The 20,787-nt window shown below is 36.8% G+C and overlaps 1 protein-coding gene across 1 annotated transcript in view; it reads right to left on the bottom strand.

Annotated features, from left to right (window-relative positions):
* Window positions 1-20,787, bottom strand: part of LOC308682981 (ADP-ribosyl cyclase/cyclic ADP-ribose hydrolase 1) — a gene marked incomplete at its 3' end in the record, with an annotated part of 401,807 nt that overhangs the window by 360,488 nt on the left and 20,532 nt on the right. The window lies entirely within an intron of this gene.

The following is a 20,787-nucleotide window of genomic DNA, read 5'->3' on the forward strand; positions in this document are numbered from 1 at the left end:
ATTGTACGTACAGTAAGGGAGTTATTGTCCAAATTTCACCTGGAGTAAGTCAGTCAGGTCAGTCACTAGGAAAGCACTACAGCCTTTGAAAAAGGAAAAAATAGTTTAGGGGAATTACAGTCATTTTTTTGGAAACGTATTTGTTTATTGTGCGTACAGTAAGGGAGTTATTGTCCAAATTTCACCTGGAGTAAGTCAGTCAGGTCACTAGGAAAGCACTACAGCCTTTGGAACAGGAAAAAATACTTTAGGGGAATTACTGTAATTTTTTCTTTAACGTATTTGTTTATTGTACGTACAGTAAAGGAGGTATTGTCAAAATTTTGCCTGTAGAAAGTCAGTCTGGTCATTAGGAAAGCACTACAGCCTTTGGAACAGGAAAAAATACTTTAGGGGAATTACTGTAATTTTTTTCTTTAACGTATTTGTTTATTGTACGTACAGTAAAGGAGGTATTGTCAAAATTCCACCTGTAGTAAGTCAGTCTGATCACTAGGAAAGCACTACAGCCTTTGGAACAGGAAAAAATACTTTAGGGGAATTACTGTAAGTTTTTCTTAAACTTATTTGTTTATTGTACGTACAGTAAAGGAGGTATTGTCAAAATTTCACCTGTAGTAAGTCAGTGTGGTCACTAGGAAAGCACTACAGCCTTTGGAACAGGAAAAAATACTTTAGGTGAATTACTGTAATTTTTTCTTAAACTTATTTGTTTATTGTACGTACAGTAAAGGAGGTTTTGTCAAAATTTCACCTGTAGAAAGTCAGTCTGGTCATTAGGAAAGCACTACAGCCTTTGGAACAGGAAAAAATACTTTAGGGGAATTACTGTAATTTTTTCTTTAACGTATTTGTTTATTGTACGTACAGTAAAGGAGGTATTGTCAAAATTCCACCTGTAGTAAGTCAGTCTGATCACTAGGAAAGCACTACAGCCTTTGGAACAGGAAAAAATACTTTAGGGGAATTACTGTAAGTTTTTCTTAAATGTATTTGTTTATTGTACATACAGTAAAAGAGGTATTGTCAAAATTCCACCTGTAGTATGTCTGTCTGATCACTAGGAAAGCACTACAGCCTTTGGAACAGTTGAAAATACTTGAGGGGAATTACTGTAATTTTTTCTTAAATGTATTTGTTTATTGTACGTACAGTAAAAGAGGTATTGTCAAAATTCCACCTGTAGTAAGTCAGTCTGATCACTAGGAAAGCACTACAGCCTTTGGAACATGAAAAAATACTTTTGGGGAATTACTGTAAGTTTTTCTTAAACTTATTTGTTTATTGTATGTACAGTAAAGGAGATATTGTCAAAATTCCACCTGTAGTAAGTCAGAGTGGTCACTAGGAAAGCACTACAGCCTTTGGAACAGGGAAAAATACTTTAGGTGAATTACTGTAATTTTTTTTTAAACTTATTTGTTTATTGTACGTACAGTAAAGGAGGTATTGTCAAAATTTCACCTGTAGAAAGTCAGTCTGGTCATTAGGAAAGCACTACAGCCTTTGGAACATGAACAAATACTTTAGGGGAATTACAGTAATTTTTTCATAAACTTATTTGATAATTGTACGTACAGTAAGGGAGTTATAGTCAAAATTTCACCTGTAGTAAGTCAGTCTGGTCTGTAGGAAAGTACTACAACCTTTGGGATATATATAAAAAACACTATAGGTGATTTACAGTTTATTTCATAAACATGTAATAAACATATGTAATAATATGCTCATTACATAAACATATTTGATAATTGTACACTGTTGTCAAAATTTCACCTGTAGTAAATCGGTGTGGTCACTAGGAAAGCACTACACCCTTTGGAACACGAAAAAATACTTAGGGTGAATTACGGTAATTTTAAAAAAAACATATTTGTCAACTGTATGTACAGTAAGGGACTTTTTGTCAAAATTTCACCTGTAGTAAGTCAGTGTGGTCACTAGGAACATGCTACAACCTTCGGATAGTAAAAAATCCCTTTGGTGAATTAATGTAATTTTATTCAAAAAATATTTATGTACATTATGTAAAGTGAGGCAGGTTTCCTAAATACAATCATTATAATGCATTTTTTATTGTTGCTAAAGTACAATCAATAGCATTAGAACACATAATGTGAGAGAGATTTGCTGGTACATCTGTACTTTTCAAAAATGTAGTTGTCTGTTTGCACACAATGGAAAAAAATAGACCTTTTTAGACGGTCCCTAATCTTCTTTACCACACACATTGAATGTTCAGTGAACAGTCGCAACTTTGTATGCCATTAAAACAATATTTGCCCGTTTTGATTGATTGTGGAGAGTGTTGTAGTTCACCATCTTTGTCCTAAAGATCATGTAGCTGCTTTTATTTAGCAAAAATGTGCTTTATTGCGCTTGTTATTGAGACGTGAAAGTGCGAATGTGCGAATATAAAACCAACTTTACCTAAGTGGAAGTTAGCATTACAATACGACGCGCCGAGCTCCGTCTGTTTACTGAAGTCTGTCATGACTGGCATCACCGTGAAGCTCTGAGTCTCCTGCACAACGCTATGTAACCCAAATATGGGCATTTCCTTTCTATCAGTAACCAATCGTGAATGTCCAAAGGGGGATTTAAAGCTACGACGATTTCTCATTTAGAGCTATTCAAAGGAGAACTCGGCAACTCTAGCGAACTCTAGTCACTTCTTCGCTGATTTTCCCTTTTGTTGTCGCATGTTTTCCCCACGAGCTCCCCCTACAGCTGTGGGGGGGCGTATATGTCACAACACGGTCGTAAAAAACTCACTTGCGGCGGCCTCCTCCCCCTCTCTACCGCTGCTCATGTGCGTTTGTTTTGGTCGGAGCAAGCCAACTGAATCGTGTGGAGCTTTGTCTACCGAGGTGGGTAATCTGGTAATACATCATACATGCGTGTGTGTTTATGTTGAATTGCCATAAAGCGATTCGTGTTTCGCGCTCGTTCTCGTTCTTGTTCCCGCTTCTCACGAGACTTCCAATTTCTATTTTGCCGGGACGCTAGTCCCCAAGTTGCAAGGTTGGTTTTCCGCCTGGGAACGCTGGGGGGAGCGGGGAAAGTCACCAGAATCACCAGAACAGGTTGTTTAACCATCCAAATGATTTCTAGACAGTTTTATTAAGTTAAAAAAGTTACCAAGTTCTCCTTTAAATCTTTAACTGCCGTTTTCTCAAAATGACTTTTTGTCATTCTCCAGTAGTAACATCTCAGCCTATGTAGCACCTATGTACACCAAACTTTCCAGTTATACACTTAGCAGTATTCTGAAGATATTTTCAGAGGGATTTGTTAATAAATCATTCCTGGCCTGATTTATGTGACATTTTAATAAAAAAAAATATGGTTAAAATCTATGTTTTATGGCTATGGACAGTATATTTTGATTTTATAGGTAATGAAAGGATATATCCTGAAATCCCTCTGAGTTTTTATTTTCATCTTGTGTGTAAACAAAATGAAAAAATAATTTTTCACCTGGCTTTATCATATGTTTAGATCTATCTACCGAAAATATATGCAAAATCGTGCATATTTAATGAGATAATGCCTAATTTGCATAATTAAACATACAAATTTGTAAAACTTGTAATACATTTTTTTTATATACTTGTGAAAGTAATCAACTGAGGAAGTTTCATGGTGATATCTATTATTTTAAAATTTTACCCTATTCACCTGTAGTGTCTCGCCTTAATGTTAATCAAAGAACAAAGGTAAGAGTAAATTACTCACTCAGACCCGGCGCCAGGAGGATTAGTATACCGGTAGCCTAATAATCATAAATACACTCTCTTGTGTGCATGAATGAATATTTTAACACATCTCCGGCGAACGGCTTCTTCACGCAAAATAAAAAACTCTTCATAAAGCGCAGTGAAATTCATGTAGCGTTTCCTGATTGAACGAGGTTGTTCATTAACTTCATTTTATACGTGCAATTCACACGAGCTCTAAACGAATGCGAGACTGCTGCGATTAGTCAAACTTTATTAATGAAACAAAATCAGAGGGAATAGTTTCTTTAAAGTATTTTTTTTTTTTTACCGGTTGGCCACACGGCTTTCATAGTTTTCAGTTAGGCTAGTGCGGAGACCAGGGCCGGGTTTCCCGATAACGATGTATCTTGGATCTTAAAGGGATAGTTCACTTTGAAATTAATTTTTGATATGTTTTAGCTTACCTCAAGGGCATCCAAGATGTAGGTGTCTTTGTTTCCGCAGTAGTTTCAATTTTTATATTTTTAGGTCAAACCGTTCTTGTCTGTCAGTCATATAATGCAGGTCATATAATGCAGGTCTCACACAAACCGCTCGTTTCGTGTCTTAGGCCATCAATGTGTACTTACGATGGGGAATTGTTTAATTTGGACGACGGGGAATTGTTTTAATTTGGACTCTGTGCTTGTGTTTTGATACAGTGACCATCGACCTGCATTATATGACTGACAGACAAGAACGGTTTGACCTAAAAATATCCAAATTGAAACTACTGCGGAAAAAAAAGACACCTACATCTTGGATGCCCTTGAGGTAAGCTAAAACATACCAAAATTTATTTTCAAAGTGAACTATCCCTTTAAGAGCGTTCTCTATGTACAAGGTTACGCTCGTCACACGCCGCAATTCCACGCGCGTTTCCCAAAAATGCACTTAACATGAATGCGCGAGTCGCTGTCCATTCGCGAAGTGCTAAAATAATAACATGCGTTTTTCAAGAATAATAACGAACCCACCATTCAAACACTGTGGTTGAATCCGAAATCGCGCCCTATACACTCAAATAGAGCGTTATTGTTCTCAACATAATCTCAAGCAGTGAAAAATAGAGGAAACTGACAAGTGAATATGACGCTGAAAGACAGGACCGAGCAGGTAATATTTAATATGAAACAAAGTCTCAACTTTCAAATTTGGTCAGTCAAACAAACATAAAATAGGCCTACCGTTTTTTGGCTCTTTAATGTGTCGTGACAGATTGCCTCAGTTAAAGCCAAGTTCAAATCCACCGAAGTTTATCAATAACTCTTCTGACTGCTTTATCACACAAAAATGGTGGAATTTGATTGGTCAGATCGCATGTCAATCAAACTCAATACGAATGATGAATTGACGCTAGGGCTGCACGATTTGGGGAAAATGTCATATTGCGATAATTGAGGTCAATATTGCGATTACGATTGCGATATGCGATATAAACAAATGGTTTCATGAGTCAACTTGCTTGGTTCTCAAGGAAAAGAAATGCACACACAGATTAGTGATAATCAGCCTAAAGAAAAAAGTTCTTTAGTCAAAAGCAGTGAGTGTTTTTCTCTGTTCCCTTTGTTCTTTGATTAACTTTAGCGACAGATTTTTTTTTTGATTGCATTTTAACAAGAACAAAACATAATTTACATACAAGAGTACATATAACCATACATGTCAGGGGTAAAGAAAAATAATAATAAAAAAAAAAAGCAAAAAAAAAAAAAAATAGAATAACTTTAGCGACAGATGTAATTAGTGGCTACTGTGTACTATCCCTTTAAGACCAGCCGCTGTCAGAGACGTGGATCTCACACGCGCCTCATTCTTTCACGAGTCATCACAACTCTTCATGTTCATCATAAGACTACTCTTATGTTATGAAGACACTCGACAAAAAGACATTTTGGCATAATTGTGTGTGTTATTGTTCGTTCAAGCTCGAAAGAGAACTGTATTCTGTCATGCTGTTTTGTGCGCACGCACGATATTAGCGCGAGTCTTTCTTTGTGTCACAGTCAGACATTCACAGGCAGCGCGTTCATTTTGGCATACATGTGTGTTGTTCGTTCTACCGCGAAAGAGAACTTGATACTGGCGCGTGTCTATCTGTGTGTGTGTGTGTGTGTGTGTGTGGAGGACATTCACAGGCAGCTCGTTCTTTTATGTAGGCTATTATCGCGCATGAATGGTTTAAAAGCATTTGCATTAATAAGTGCGTTAACAGCGCTAATTTGTTTATTTAATATAAAATCGCAACATTTTGCGTCATATAATCGCGTAGGCTTGACATCGCGATTGCGATTGCGATACGATTAATCGTGCAGCACTAATTGACGCCATGTAAAAAAAAGAAAAATTACATCACTCTAACCAGGCCCGCCCACAGAAATGTCTGGGCCCCTGAAAAGGTCCAGTGAATGGACCTGAAACTCCAACCCATATTCAGTGTGCAAATTAAAAATTAAAACCTCTTTCAGTTACAGTGTCTGTCTACATTACACTACTACATAATAATAGTTATAATATTAATCCCATGATATAATAGCCATATATTGTAAAACAAATGCACTGAAAAATAAAGGAAACTTTCATAATTATTGTTGTACTAATTTCTATACTTGAAAGAGTATATTTCTATACTTCACATTAAAGATGTGATTGGGCCAGCCCAGTGACCATCAAGAAAAGAACCGATGTCCCGCTGATCTACGTGTTTCATGGGCCGGAGTTTCAGGAAAAAAACTAACGCTGACTTTTTTTGACCAATGCATTACACCGGCACTAACCCAGCGCCGCCGATTAAGCAAAACAAAACAAAACAAAACAAATGTACGAGTTTTATGGGCCGTTAAGACAAAAAAAGAAAAAAAGTATGAGATGCATCGGCCCATAAAGTCGGCCCACTGGGAATCTCCCGGTAGTCCCGATGGCCAGTAGCCTACATGCCTGGACGTCACACTTTAAATCATACCTGTTGCCTTTCACCATCCACTTATTTAGCTGCTGTCGCATCAATTGACATGCCATCTCCCTTTCCCTCTTTCTTTTTCTATTTTTAACCCCCGCCTTTTTGCTTTATCCATCTTTTTCAACGGCAACTCACTACTCGTACCTGCTGCTCGCTCAACGCTCACGGCGCCCGCGCGCGCTCGCGATATTAAGTACAACAAAAAATAGCTCAGACCATTTTCAGGAAAGGGGTGTTTCATTATGACACAGGCTACATTTTACTCAAGCAACATTAAATAAAATGCGTTTTTTTCTCACTTTCAACAATTAATGGTGCTATTTTGTTTCAAAATAAAATATGGTAACCTTTGCTTATATTTAGGATGAACATAATTATAGCTGGACTGCATGGGCCCCCCCCTAGCGGCTGGGCCCCAGAAAACGTTCCCCTTTATCCCCCCTTATGGACGGCCCTGACTCTAACACCCCCCACCCCCACGATGAAACCGGTAATACCGGTGTTGTCACAAGTCGATTAACCGGTGGGAGAATATTATCACCGTCACATCTCTAGTATCAAATAACCATTCTGAGACGTTTAGTCCATTCTCTTTCGTGTTTATTCTGTGCCGGACTCTCTTCATCATCTGGGTCCAGCAGGGCGGGGATATGCAGCTCATTTACATTTAAGGTGGTACACACCAAAACAGCTCTTTTTAAAACAGGCCCCAAAAACGACATTTTCAAATGGTTATAATAAATTAACTGTGGGGTATTTTGTGCTGAAACTTCACAAATACATTCTGGGGACACCCAAGACCAATATTACATCTTGTAAAAAGGGGCATAATAGGTGCCCTTTAAATTACAGTTACTTATGAAAATGTTAACGATTACAAAGGGCGTTACATCTGAATATTTTCTGTAAAAAGTTAGGATATGTTACAGTATATGATAACGCTATCATTTATTCAAGGGCTATTAAACCATTCAAGTATGATAAGAGCAAAAATAAGAAATTAAATCTGTACTGGTTCACAGAGCGTTCCATTCGACCGTAAGAGGATTACGAAGTAGACTTCACAGAGTATTCCGCCATCTTAAAGCCACACCGTGTAACTTTTCAACCTTCATAATATATTTCCAAGACCCTTGTGATGGTACATCAACTTACAATAGGTTGTAAAAGCTGTATCGCTTTTACTGGCACTACGTAACTTCGGGGTTCGGGTAGTAACCAGAGCACAAAAAGAACTACAAAATTCGACTGCTTTACGGCATACGTCACTTCCCCCACCACTTCCTCAAATTCGGACGTGAGCGTTTATATACTGTCTATGGACGTGAGATGCCAACCAGCGTTTGTTTTCGGCTTTCGTGCATATGTTTTTGTCATGGGGGCTGTTGTGTTTACACCTGGCCACTTCATGCGTTTTCTCAGATCGGATAGCTATCCGATCGTGAAAAAAACAGGTGTAAATGCCCTCCGAAACGCATTCAAGACGGATTTGAATCCGATCGCTCAAACCACTTTAGGAGGAGGTCTGAGACGCATTCCAGACGAAACTGAACAAGTGTAAATGCATCTGGTTGTTGAAACCATATATGTAAATTGTACTCCTCCCAAAAATGCTAAAAAATAAATTATACAAAAACCGTGTGAGAGCGTGTTATAGGCTATATGTTATTGCCAGATATGACGACGCGCTGGAACACGCATCACCGCAGATGAGAAGCTGAGCATCAATTCATCAAGCCAACGTGCAAACTATAGCAAATCAAAGTGAAAGTAAGTCGCAGATGCTTAAAGGTATAGCGGAGGATTTTCTTTTTCCGGGTGGATCATCAAGACTATTGGGTCCTCCTACGTGTCAATCATTCTGGTGATATGTTTACGTAAGGCCGTCGTACGTGCTCGTGCACACGATTCACACGATGGCGTGCGCTCAAAACACAGGTTGGGCTTCCCACTGATGCCTCAGTCACGAAGTTTCTACTTGACAGGTAAAGTTTGGCATGCTATTTGGAGAAATCCATTTAAAATCACTGCAAGTACAGGGTTTTTCCTGGGTCAAAATTGGTCTTCGGTGGTGGCTGACCGACATAGAGTACCCTAGTACCCTAAAGAGTACCCTAGTACCCACATGATCCGCAAGCCCAATATTGACAATAAATGTTAAATTTAAAATAAATACAAAGAAACAGTTTGTGATTTTTTTCTTATCCTATTTATTCATGAAAAAATTATCACTGACAGGCTAGTAAAAGAAAGCGATTACAACTTATTTTATGTCTATACCTTGATGTTTGTTTCTTTTGTTCCTCGTTGTTAATATTTGGTTGTTCATTCTTTTTATTTTATTTTTTGGGGGGGTCATCAAAGGGGTGGGCGATATGCCAAAAATATCATAACAATTTTTTTTTCAGGAAAATCACGATTCACGGTTTTATCACGATTCTTTTTATACTTTGTTTTTACTATTTTGTGACTGAGCATTACAGCCAAACTAATGTCCATATTTTAAAAAAACGAAGCCTTAGGTAACAACAAAAAAACAAAATGGCAGACAGGGGCAAAGATAAAAATATTTGTCATTATTTTCTTTGTTATTAAATATTAAGATCAAAGATACACATTACACATACACAACTTAATATACAAATTAAATAAACAGTGCTTTATGTTTTCAGCTACAGTAGGTGTATTTAACAGTAGCATTGAAGAAAGTAATTAAATGAACAAATATGAAAATAAAACAAAATAGACTTCACTTAATAAATTATGCATTGATACTTATTAAAGCTACTTAAAGTTATCAGTCAATAGCAGTGAGTGATTTTCTCTTTGCATTTTGTTGGTTTATTAACATTAAAGGAATAGTTCTCCTAAAAATTCAAATTGTCATAATTTACTCTCTCAAGTTGTTTTAAACTCGAATAAGTTTGTTTCTTCTGTTAAAAATAGAAGTTATTTGGAAGAATGTGGGTAACCAAACAGTTGATGTACCCCTGTGACTACCATAGTATATTTTTCTCCTTTGGAAGTCAATGGGGACCAGCTACTGTTTAGCCACATTCTTCAAAATATTAATATTAGAAAAATATTAGAAAATATTAGAAGGAAATTAATACAGGTTTGGAACAAGACAACATTAGAGTGCGTAAATGATGAGATAAGTTTTTTTGGGTGAACTATCCCTTTAAAGGTCCCATGACATGCTACTTTTTGTAGGCTTTAATATAGGCCTTAGTGGTCCCTAGTACTGTATCTGAAATCTCTTTCCAAAAATTCAGTCTCAGTGCAGAATTATAGCCACTATAAGCCAGTCCCAGAATGAGCTTCCTTCAGACGGGCCGTTTCGGTGTCTGTAGCTTTAAATGTTAATGAGGAGGAGAAAGGCGGCGTAAGGTGGAGGGTGGGTGTGGCCTTGACCATCTGCGGCAAAGGTAGACCATGCATGTTTACATTGGATATATTGCAATGGCACGGAGACACGCAATCGTTCAAGCATTTCAGTTTGACCCAGAATCTGATCCAGATGGAGAAGCAACGGATGAAGAAGTTGCAACTCAGCGGCTCCAGCAGGACGTTTCCGAATGGTTAGTTTAAAATATTATGTCTGGATACGGTACTTTATTCGGATGGTTTAGTTATTATCATGTAGCTAACGCTAACCTACTGTTGCCTTTTCACGGGAGATCTGTAACATCTGTAATTTATCTTATTACAATTACATCAAGCTCTGCGATCTTGAAATGCGGATATCGCGCACGCCGTATAACCAACAGGAAAACGCTATCCAAATAACAAAGAAGTGTACAACACTCGCATTACAGTGTGTGTATTCACACACATTCTTAATGCTGTCTACCTTTACATTAGCGCAAGTAACTGCATAGCTAATGTTACAGCCACATTCTACGTGTAACAAGCTAGGTAACCATAAACAGTAAAGCAACAACTTGTATCATTAGTTGACTTACTTGTCCGAGTTGTGTAACGTTAGCTGAGCCAAAGAGAGTTGGTACTGATCCAGACTTTAGTTTCAGACGTTCAGCAAGCCCAGATCTGTATTAACCCCTCGGTGTTCATTTGTACATCCAATTATTGAGCAATTATTATGCTTCGCTCGCTCAAAAGCCATTATATCTCTCGTGGACAAACTAAAATCGCGCGCGCGCGTTCCTACTTCCTAGCTCATTTTCTCATGGGCAGAAAATATTCTCTGGGCGGGCAAAGCAGAGAAAGGGGGGGTAACATTCCTCCTTATAATGTCATAAGGAGGAGATTCAAGATCAGCCCGATTGAGCGTCCATTTTCTCAAAGGCAGAGAAAGATAGCAAAAGCTCGATTTACACCGATTAAAATTTCTAGAAACTTGGGGACCATATACAGGCTATGGGAATTCATATTAATGTTAAAAAACCTCAGAAAGTGAAAATTTCATGTCATGGGACCTTTAAGGACAAGCGGCAGCGTGTTTACTGAAGCTACTGTCTCTTTAAAAGAGCTGCGCGCGACGTGTCTAACGCATTTGACAAGCAGATTTACTCAATTTTCTCAAGTTTGCTTTCACTTTAGACATAACTGACTTTATGTAAACCTTGTGTGTATTTAACAGTATGAGCATAATAAGACTCGAAAGATAACTTAGTCCAGTATCCAGGCGCTGGTAGACAGGCTTTTAGTGAGCTTCACATGCACGCGCAGAGAAACGCATGCGTTTATTTAAAGTTATGTCAGCTGCATGTGCGGAATGCTTGTCACAAGTTGTAAGAGAAGATAAGGCAATTTTTTTGACTGCAATTCACACCCAGCGCTAATTCAGCAGAAATATTCTCCGAATGCACCGCGTGAAACATGGATTCGGTCTTCCGACCTTTAGGATCAGTTGATTTTGATGCGAAGGGAGAGAGCAAAGACAGAACTGAAGACGGGGAGTGCCCGCGCGGTGGTGGGGCGATGTGATCGTTCTCTCCGTCGCTCCGTCAGTAGCCCGCTTCACTCACAAAACCCAATTACAGATCAAATAAGGCTTTGGCAGGACAAAAATTCGTTTTGGCGGCCGCCAAAAAATTTTCAATGTAGGAAAAACCCTGTAGTAAAAGTTAATGTAAGCTATGATTGGCTCGTGCATGCTCTCTCGTGCACACGTTTAATAGGCGTTCCCTCTCGGGAGCAGGTAGAGTGTTGCGCATGTGCATTTTTTCAAAAAGTGGAGAGGGCGGTTATTTTCTAAAATTCTGGAAAATCCTCCGCTATACCTTTAACACACAATCATCATCATTAAAAGTAAAGAAATGAAATGATCTTACCAGGGCTGTTGCTGCTGCTCTCTCTTATTGCGGTCTTTGATTTTAAAATTTTAGCTGATGATCAATAAAATGCAGCTCATATCTGTTGCTTTCGGTGACGTGCACTCCATTAAATCTGCATATAGCGCGAGAATTGAAGATCGGATTTAAATCCATTTCGCAAAAACACATTTATGTGACCAGGTGTAAATAGAATCGTTTTGATAAATCTGATAGCTATCCGATCTGAGAAAACGCATGAAGTGGCCAGTAAATAAATCTCTTATTTGTAAACTTGTTTGCATTCTATGTTGTATGTTGTTGCGCTTGCTTGTAGTATGTCATTTTTTTACATGCTGTTCATTCATCCATTGCTGATAATTAGACCAGTCCAATAATTTCCACATATGTCTAGCTAGCTTTCGATTATCAGAGCTGTTAACAGACAACAAACACTCGTTCTCTTACGTGTTTTTTGCGTTATGTTTTATTGCCTAGCTTGCCTCACAAACTAGTTTGCCAGCTGAACTCAGGTGTTGTGAGGTGTATTTATCACATAGTCCTGAGGGATATCAGACGACGCTGTTGACGTTGATTCTTGTGATTATCATGAGAACAGTTTTCAATATCTCACATAAATATCAGGACATAAATAGTAGAGGTTTTAAATAAACGAGCACAATTTGCAAACTAGATAAATTGCAATAATCATGTCTTCGGAGTCTGTGTGCCTGTTCCATGCCCGACGCAGGTACCGGTGTACAGGGTGGAGGGTGGGGGGGTGGAGGGGTATTTACGACAGTGCAAGTATTCCACAGCGACTCTAGGGGTCGCTGTTTGACAAAAACACAATTTCTCCACAGTGTCCCTTTAAGTGAGATTTCAATCCGAAGGGAGCGAACATGTTCAGTTCAAAGGCACTGGCTTATTTTTAGGAATTATTAGGGCTTATTTTTCAACCCTATTAGAAGAAAATAAACAAAACCCTAGGTATTTATTTGAAACAGTGGCTAAATTAACAAAAAAATAAAGCTTCAACCACAGACGACGTTTCCAAGCAGCACAGCAGTCATGACTTTATGAACTTCTTTACTTACAAGATTGATAATATCAGGGAGAAAATTATAACTATGCAACCGGCTACGGTTGGTTTGTAAAGAAGGACTACACGCCTGCACACATATATTCAAACACGCATACCTATAGACCTTATGTAGCCCCGCCCCTTCTCAGCGATGCGCTCGTTGTCTTTTGACTTTCGGTCTGTATTTTCACAGCGATTCTGCGTTTATTAATGAACGGCTCATTTTAAAATATTCCCGGTCGACTGACATTTGTTAAGACATCTGCTTTAAACATTACAGTCCTCATGATAACTTTCGTTAACTTTACATTAAAGGGATAATGGGATAAAGGGATAAAATTTCACCCAAAAATGAAAATTCTGTCATCATATACTCACCCAAAAGAAGATATTTTGAAAAATGTCTGTAACCAAACAGTTGACGTGTCCATTTACTTCCATAGTATTTTTTTTTCCTACTATGGAAGTAAATGGACACGTCAACTGTTTGGTTACAGACATTTTTCAAAATATCTTCTTTTGTGTTCAGCAGAAAAAAGAAATTCATACAGGTTTGAAACAACTTGAGGGTGAGTCTATGATAACAGAATTTTCATTTTTGGGTGAACTATCCCTTTAAGTAAATCCACTTCAAAAGCTAATTACTCCTGAACAGCAATGCCATAGAAATATACAATTATGCTGATCACAAATGACAGCAAAGACATTTATGTTAATGTTACAAATCATTTCTATTTCAAATAAATGCTGTTCTTTGCTAACTTGCTATTCATAAACAATCCTGAAAATGATGCTGCATAATGATTTCCACACTTTATTAAGCAGCACAACCATTTTTAACTGTGAGAATAATCAAAAAATGTTTCTTGAGCAGCAAATCAGTAAATTAAAATGATTTCCGAAGGGTCATGTGATACTGAAATCTGGAGTAATGACCTCTGCCATCACAAGAATTTTTTTTTTTTTTTTTTTTTTACATTAAAGCAGAAAACAGTTTCACAATATTGTTTTTCAGATAAATGCAGTCTCGATGAACATAAACATAAAGAACCTTACTAATACCAAACTTTTTAATAGTAGTGTATGTATTATTATATCAAAACCAGCACAAGCACATTATGCAATCAAAAAATTTTGTTATGTTACGTTATTTTGCCAGGATGTATGTATATTTGTAAATATATTTTTTTGTGGACATCAAATTGGTTGCTTATTCTATTACATAAAAGAATGTTAAAGGGATATTTCACCGCTGGAAAGATGAATGTGTATTTAAATTGGCTTATTTATGTAGTAGAAATGTGAAATTATTTTAGAAGTTGGTGTCTTCTAGACTGAGAAAAGCCAGAAAATTTATTTTTGGCTCATGTGGATGAAAGACAACAACTCCGAGAATACACTTCGCCGCCCTACGAGGCCACTCCCAAGCCAAGCCTACCGGTTACAGAGGGCAGTATCGGAAGAAATGATACAACTAGGCTACTAGTTGACTCGAAACTGAAAAGACGCCATTTTATCTTGAGATCCCACCCCCCTATGGGCGGGTTGAAAACATGTGGAACTAGCTCCAACTACTGGCTGTAGTCTCTAGCCTCTGGCCAAAAAAGCCTCCGATGACGCAAAATTACGATTTTTGCATCATCTGAGGTTTTGTTTCCAGACACACAATACAGAAATCTCTCGTCTCAGGGGGACATGAGGGAGGGAAGCACGGTCATTTGAAAATACTACTGGGTTTCTACTGATACAAAGCTTAATGCTTTAAGGGTAAAAATGCATGCAAGAAGTTGATCAAATACCATGATTTTCCCAGGGAGGGAACATTGAGTGCTACGAGATTAAAGCTGGTACGGGAATCAGTTTAACAGGGCAGTGAAAAACAGAAAGGCTGTTGTGGTTGTGTTCAGCATGTGTGTAAAAAATGTGTACAAACAGTGAATTGTTGGCTGCAAGTGGCAGATAAAAGAGAATGGAGTCGATGCAGAAGGATCTGGCATGTAGGGAAATAGGGAAAGATGAGAAGAAATATAGTAGAAAAATGTATGTTATGAAAATAAAATTTCTTATAGAATTTATGTAACTATTTATGAATGCCTGTTAAGTCAAATTATGTTGAAATGGTATGAAAAGTGAGTTTCAGATAAAAATAATAAGGCGTTGAGTATGATTAACAGGGATTAACGTGATATAAAGATAAGGAATAAACAAAAGTTTTATTAAGCAGAATGGGGAACAATTCTATATTTCAGTGGTAAAATAATTATGTCTAGGGAATTTTCATAACAAGAGTTGAAGGAGCAAGCATGCTATAATGGCTGTCTGTGCAATTTAGGGATTGAGATATGAGTAATATTATATTTTGTTTTTTTGTGAAACAGTAGAGATAAGTGGGACTGAGAAAATAATGATAACATTAAGTTGAATCAGCAGACTAACCATTTGATAGAGGAATACTGTTTCAAACCAGTTTTAATAAAATTGATGACATAGTACAAATTTTATACTTTATGAAGAGTCCTGATACAAATAGTGAGACAGAAGAGAGCAAACGCTGTAAGCAGCTATGCTCTGAAGCTCTCACTTTAAAGAGATTTGCAGAAATTAAGAAGATGTTTAGAAAGAGTTTTGATTCTAATTGGAAAGATAAACAACAACTTGACTGGCTCCAAAGAAAGAGCCGAAATGATACAAATATCAACTAGACAGCGGTAATGGACAATTCCGCTTCCAATCTGTAGGGCGACCGAAGAGGGAAAGTTCTTTAATGTTGAATTAACAGTTGCTAATTGTAAAATGTGTAGAAAGGCATCTGATTAAACAAACAGCTTGTTAGTGTTTTGAACGTGGAGGAATAGTGTTGACCATGAAATAACTAGAAGCTGATGTTTTGCTTTCAAAAGATAAGCTTGTGATTGGCTGAAACAGTTTGCTTATCTGAATCTGGCCCCACCATGATTTGGTGTGCTGTGGCTGAAACTGCCTGTGCAACAGAGACTCAATCTGAGTGGAAATTTGTAATGTCTAAATTCCCTGATGTGGGCAAAAGACAAATATAAAATATGGTTGTTTGAAAATACATGTAAATTCTGGCAAATGTATTTGGGCTAGAGTCAAAACAAAGTAAAATGAAACTATGTTAAAAGCTGATGAGAGTGCAGTGTACCAGTCCTGAATGCCTCAGAGTCTCTATCATTCAATGTCAGTTAAAAGCTGTTATCTGAGCCTGTGTCATAAGTGTCATTGTTTACTACAGCTGTAGTAAACAACAGCGCACATCTGTGCAGTTCATTCACACTTGCACTTACATTAGTAAACATGTTATTTTTACATGAACACATCTACTAGTTTAGCTTTTACCAAACTATATTGCTATACTGAGATGAGTAAAACAGACGAAATATGAATGTTTAGAAAGTTTTTACTGTAAAAAAGACTACTGTCACATCAAATAAGCTTTTGTTCGCCAATTTCTGCTCATAAGTTAAATATATAGTGATGTTTTGTCAAAAATAAAGTAGGTATATTGAATTATCAACTAAGATGTTATTATAGTGTTTGTTCCTCTATATCAATGAATCCTTAACTTTGAAATACGTATGATAAAATGCATACTTTTCAAAAAGAAAGATTACACTTGAAATATTGTTAAAATTGTAATTGTTGTTGATATATATGTGAAAATTGTTTAATAAAATAGCAAAATATATATTTACAAGGTAGATAAGCAACATCTTAATAGGTCAATATAAACCTTGTCATTAAATTATATATTGTTCTTTATTAATGACACGTTTGGGGAGAGGATATATTCCAAAACTTTCTGAAAATACAGTATGAGAATTAACCCCCTGAGGTCGGCTATCGCGCCGGCGCGATAGGCTCGTTTTTTTCCGTATGAGTGCAAAAAAAAAAAAAAAAAAAATTTTTTTATCTTATATGCTTGTGTTATACATCAATCGATCCTGTTTAGTGTGTATTTTTTTTGTGTATGCTCATAATAAAAACAAAGTGTTGTGCTTTTCGCCAAATAAAGAAAAATAAACATGATGCGAGTTCTGCCTACTCTCCGTCAGTGAAGTCAATTCTGAAACGCGTCCGAAAATGAACTGTAACTCAGCGAATACTCAGTCAAACAGGCATACAGTCACACAGGCATGAAGCTTGAATTCTCTTCTTTTCAATGAAGTAATTTTTATAAAAAACAAATATTCACAGTTTATGTAATATGTATGCAAAGAGAGAGATGTCAGTCGTTCTCATCTCAGCTAATTAAGTTTTAATGTGCTCCGCCCATGGAGAGCGCGCGCTATTCAAACGCAAATGTGAGGCGATCCAAACAAACCTGTGAAACGCCCACATCAGCTGGATAACACACACCGCGAGTTCACTTTCAGACTTATGTACTTTACGATGCTGTGAGGAATAATACTATCTTGATAATAATCCTGCAAAAATTTACCTCAGAAGTTCTGGAAGTATCATTTCGAGGAGCAAACGGATCCCGAGGAATTAGGTCAGTTCTGTTTGCTTTGTTCTAATCGGAATGAATGAACGCACAGATGCGTGCTGTTGTGGAGCTACTACAGCTGGCAAAAATACTGTTTAAATATGAATCGCGTTTCTATGAATGAATGAACGCACAGATGCGCACTGTTGTGGAGCTACTACAGCTGGCAAAAATACTGTTTTAATATGAATCGCGAATACAAAGAAAGATTACACTGGAAATATTGTTACAATTTTAAATGTTGTTGTAATTGTATGACCTTAAAAAAAAAAAAAAAATATATATATATATATATATATATATATATATATATATATATATATATATATATATATATATATATATATATATATATATATATATATAAGGATAGATGTAAACAAAATCTTAAAAGGTCATTATAAGCCTTCTCTTTAAATAATTTTATTATGCTTTATTAGTGACACATTTGGGAAGAGAATATATTCCAAATCTGAAAATACAGTATGAGAACAATTAACTGCACAATTACTAGAAATGTTTACCTTGGATATTGTACAATTTTCAAGCAAAATTTGTGGAAAAAAACAACAAACCAGTTATATATTGTCCTTGCATTCTTGTGGCTCAGTCACACACCTGAATGAAAGGCTCATTACATATGCAGCCTCATTATGCGGGCCCCATTGACTCCACAGGTGTGAATCACGCCCACCCGCATATGGCCTTTCCAAACAAAAAGTGTTTTACAAGATTTAAATCAATGTATTGTGTTATGTGAATGATTAGGCAGGATGATTTTCACATAATTTTGAAGAAAAAATTCTAGGCAACGTCATCCATTAGTCAAAAGTCTTATTTACATATATTTAGAATGTGTTTTATGGCCTTATTTCAGAAACTTTAGTTTTTTGTTTTTGAAAAAACCATGCATAAACATTATTCTATCAAAAATACAAACATGTACATGCAAGTTGTTCACATATTATGGTAGCCCTGTTTGTGCTAAATAGAGTGAATTTACACCTTTGCCATTAATATGTTTATAAGCAACTGAAAAAAGCACAAATGTCAGGGCATGTCAGAACATCTCAAGGACCCCAAAAACCCCCCAGACCCCAGAGGGTTAACTGCATATAGTTACTAGAAATGTTTACCTTGGATATTATACAATTTGCATGCATTCAAAATAAGTCCTCACATTCTTTACTTGTGGTACTCTCAGTGACACACCTGAATGAAAGGCTCAATATGCGGGTCATTGTCTTCTCAGGTGTGAATCAGAGCATTATTCATGATCATTCACGCCCACTCGCATATTGCCTTTCCAAGCAAAATGTGTCTTACAAAGTTTAAATCAATGTATTGTTTTATGTGAATGATTAGGCAGGTGATTTTCAGATCATTTTGAAGCAAAAATTCTAGGCAACAACATCCATTAGTCAAAAGTCTTGTGGACACATATTTAGTATGTGTTTTGAGGCCTTATTTCAGAAACTTTAATTTTTAGTTTTTTCAATAACCATGCATAAACATTATTCTCTCAAAAATACAAAGATGTACATACATGTTGCTCACATATTATGGTAGCCATGTTTGTGCTATATAGAGTGTAATTACACCTTTGCCATTAATATGTTTATAAGCAACTGAAAAGCACAAACGTCAGGGCATGTCAGAACATCTCAAGGACCCCAAAACACCTTAGATTGGATTTAAGTGATTAAATACTGCTGTTATTAACCTGTCTCCCTGTGTTAACTCTATTAGGCAGTCCGAATGTCTCTGGTGACTCTTGAATGTGCTCCAGAAAACAACTGATTATGTTGAAGAAAACTGTCAAAGATTCTGTTATAGGAAAGAGCGGAACAGTGTGCACAAAGTGATTACTTAATGACGGGTAATATCCTCTTTGGCCAAACGAGGGCAACTTAACACTGGGGGGTCACGCCGACCGACACTGGGCATCTCCTGATGGGAGGTGTGTTATGTGAGATGGGTATGAGAGTGGAGCAGATGACTGTGAGGCCAGCAGCATCATTATATCATTAAGGATGAGCTGTGAGAATTTATGGCAGTCTGACCCAGAAAATGTTAGGTCCTCTATATCACTCACCAGAAACCACATTCATTGTATGGATTGTTTTTCATTGTGACAAGTGTCTGCAACTTTGCCAGGGGACAACACCCTGAATAGAAGAAAATTATAGATTAAGAGCTAATAGGAATGGGCTTTCAAGGGCCAGGTGAGACCATGAGTTGAATGTAATTATTTGTTGTGGAGACAGTAGCAAAACTTTTTATGATGTTAGTTTCCTTTTGGGCAAGGAAAATGTATATAAACCTATATATCCTGGTATTTATGATTATAGACAATGTCTGTATTTAGGATCTGAGTGGTGACTGCGGGTCTAGCCCATGCTAGGAATACAGCAACAGTGCTTGCTTATTTAGCCCGGCTCCCAGAGAATAAATATGTACTTGTTTTGTAATGAGTTAAGTTGATGATAAAACCAAATTAGCCAATATGAATGATAGCTGTGTAAAACATGTAAAGACAGCTATGTCCAAAGGTTCTGGAGCTTTTGTAGATTTGAGAAAAGTCTGGATAACAAATGTGAATGGTCAAAGGTTATTGTAATGAATTTAATATTACATTCTGTCTAAATTACAGTCTTAGGAGAATGTTGAAAAGATTATTCGTTTATAGTGAGAGACTGCCTGAGTGGAGGAAGGGATGGTACTCTGTCTGTCTTTCAGTTATCAGCCTGCTAAAGCAAGCTGAAGCAAAATAATGATAATGAACCAAAACAACCCAGCTGACTTTTCTAAAATCAAATGAATAATGAACAGACATGCTTTGAAACTGGTTAAGAGACCATGTAAAATTAGATAAAAGCTACAGGAAAATGTGAAGTTTAAAATCTTATTTATAATTTAAAATGTAAATCTTTATAGAGTTAGAGTTAACATCAAAAGATATGAATATGAAAATATGAGTGGTTCATAGTCAGGTATGTGAGTGTGTGTTTGATGGTGACAGCACTGTATGTTTTATGAGTGTTAATTCATGTTTTTATGTGTTAGTTTGGGGTACTCTTATTTCCTAATTTTGTGGAGATTGTGTCATTAACCTTTGGAATGAGTGTTTTATCATTTCAGATGGGTTAAGGCAAATGACAAATTTTAAAGAAGCTGATAATTTTGAGTGATTCTGATGA

Source organism: Scardinius erythrophthalmus, assembly GCF_964197995.2.
Source record: "Scardinius erythrophthalmus genome assembly, chromosome: 22".
NCBI classification, from domain to species: Eukaryota; Metazoa; Chordata; class Actinopteri; order Cypriniformes; family Leuciscidae; genus Scardinius; species Scardinius erythrophthalmus.